This window comes from Choloepus didactylus, chromosome X (genome assembly GCF_015220235.1).
Source record: "Choloepus didactylus isolate mChoDid1 chromosome X, mChoDid1.pri, whole genome shotgun sequence".
Lineage (NCBI taxonomy): Eukaryota > Metazoa > Chordata > Mammalia > Pilosa > Megalonychidae > Choloepus > Choloepus didactylus.
This window is the reverse complement of record NC_051334.1, coordinates 152,906,548-152,909,170: the sequence shown is the minus strand read 5'-3', so window position 1 is coordinate 152,909,170 and position 2,623 is coordinate 152,906,548. Positions and strand designations below refer to the sequence as shown.

Genomic DNA, 2,623 nt, shown 5'->3' with positions numbered 1-2,623 from the left:
CTGGGGCTGTAGCATACATCTAACCCTTCATCTCAGATTCTGTACAGTCCCTTTCTGCTGTGGGCCCACAAGTCCCTTGGATTGGTGTAGGGCTCCTGGCACTTCAGTGGGGCACCCCTGCCTCTAGGATGTGCACTTCATGGGCTTCTTCAGAGCAGGGGTGTGTGCCATCACAGGACCACAGAACCCCTAAGGAAGCTTTTGGCCACAGCACTGTGAAGAGGTGTCTCCCAGTCTGCTGCAAGGTGGCTGTATGGGGAATGGAAACTGCCCACTTCCACAATCCTCTGCCTACTGCAGTGGTCCATTCCTGCCTTAGGGGCTGTTAGCTACAAGTGTGCAAAGGGATATCACCCATGCCAGATACTGCGGTGAGTGCTGGGGGTGTGGAAGGCACTCCCCTCCATGCTCAACTGTGACTCACACTGCTGGCTCTCCAGCCATTTTCCAGGTTTTACACTAACCCATCTCCAGCCACTGTCTCTCAGTTTCTCCCCACTGTGGTGTGGCTCTGGCTTCTGTTTATCCCAGTGGTCTCTGTATCAAACGCTCACAAGATTCCAAACAGAGTCTCTCAGTTTCTCCAAGTGCACAGTCACTGTGGATTTAGAATTCCTTGCCCAGCTGGTGGAACCCAGGCACCATTATTCTGGAGCACTTTCTGTCTTTTATCTAGTGTTTTTCATGGAGGAGAATTTTGCTCTGTCTCTCCTAATCCATCACCTTGGATGCTCTCCATCCATGCTGTTTTATTCAATAGTAATTCATTCTTCTTTAATACTGAGTAGTATTCCATTGTATTGTTATACCACAATTTGCTTATCCATTTCCTGTTGATTGATATTTGGGTAGTATTGAATGAGGACTGAATTCCCAGACTGTTCTGAATTCAACCATCTCCCAGTTTGGTAGTGATTTCTGTTAGTTACTCAGCTCTCTGGTGGTTCCTTCTCTTGCCTCATGTAATTTTTTTTTCTGAGAAGGATACTTAATTTAGTCATTTTGGCTTACAATTTAAACTCTGGAAATTCAAAATTAACATCCTTGCCAGTGAGTTTCTTATACACAACAGAAAAAGTTTCAACCTTGTGTTCTACATTGTTCTGCTATGCTTTGTACAAATGAACCTTTACAAGACAGCTTCCATCAAGTTTTACATGGATTCCCTTGCCCACAATTTCACTTGGGAATACCTAGTCTTCAAGGAATGCATCATGTACAGCTCTCAAAGTATTGCTCCTGGGATGCTTTTGCTTATTTTTTGTATGGATTTTTCGAGTTGGCTTAGGCAGAATTCTCCTCTCAGCAATAAATACAATATGCTTTCCACTGAACTTTTTCTCCAACTCATGTACTAACCAGACTTGGATTTTCTGGAAAGACTTCAATTGAGGAATGGGAAAAAAGATTATAATAGCTTTCTGACCACCACCAATTTCACTTTCCTTGTCTGCTGTTATATTCAGCTCCCTTTACTGAGCCTTTAGGTCTGAGTTCATCTCCAGCTCAAGAAGAGCCTGAGAAATGCCAGACTCAAATTCATCAGGCTTTTCACCACTGGGCTTCACAATCTTTGTGTTTTAAGTGAACATGGCCTTTTTCTTGTTGAGCACCAGCCTAAGAAGAGGCAAAAACCTCATGAGAACTCACCAAATCTCAGTGGCAGAACTGGCCTCATGTAATTTTGCCCTACATTTATGTGGCTTAGTGTTCCACAACAAACCCTTACACAGTTTCTGGAGTGATTTCTTTTCATAGCTCACTGCACTTCAATATTCTGTCCTACAACTTCCAGGAGCTTCTGCGTCCATGAACTATTTCTCTACTTCAACACAAGGGACTACTATGGTCTTGTTAGGATCCCCTTCTCTGCACCATGATCCAGAAAGTTCTTCTAGATAGAAAGTTGTGATAATGGTAGGACTCATCTAGCTTGTTTCCCTGTTATCAGGGATTAGAGTTATGCAAAAGCTATTGACAAACATCTGAAAACAGTTCTTTCTTACATTTTCCCCAGTTTTGTATTTATTTGCACTGGGAAGGCAAGTCTGATCTCAATTACTACATCAAGACCAGAAGCAGTTGTTCTCATGTGTTATTTTAGTGAACTGAATATACCAGTCACCAATTTTAACATCTGGAAGGCAATAATTCAAAATAATATTAAAATAGGTATTTAATAGCATCTATAATTAATTATAAATGACCATGCATAATTTATATATAAAATAAATATATTTGTACATATATAGTTATTATTTACATTTAATATCTTTCGAAATCATTTTGGCAAATGTTTCATTTTTATTCTATCTTAGTTTTTGATGGGGGAAATATAAAGAAGTAAATACAGTATATAACTTTATATTGAACTATTCAGTCAATTTGGGTTCATTCTCTTTTACTGAAAAGGAGGAATTATCATTCAATAACTCAATATGACAGTTTACATAATATTTACATATGTTATCCTTTAATTTTGTGCAAGTTTTAAGAAGTAGAACATTAACAGGTTATAATTCATACTTTTATTTTAATTACATTTACCAAAAATGCTTTAAGAGTTAAAATAGAGACTGCTGGAAAGAGGAAGAGGTGAAAAAAATGATCATAATTTATATGT

General features: G+C 39.1%; 1 pseudogene; it reads right to left on the bottom strand.

The window, feature by feature from the left end:
* Positions 1-1,007: 1,007 nt before the first annotated feature.
* Positions 1,008-1,592, bottom strand: LOC119523496 (annotated as a pseudogene).
* Positions 1,593-2,623: the final 1,031 nt, after the last annotated feature.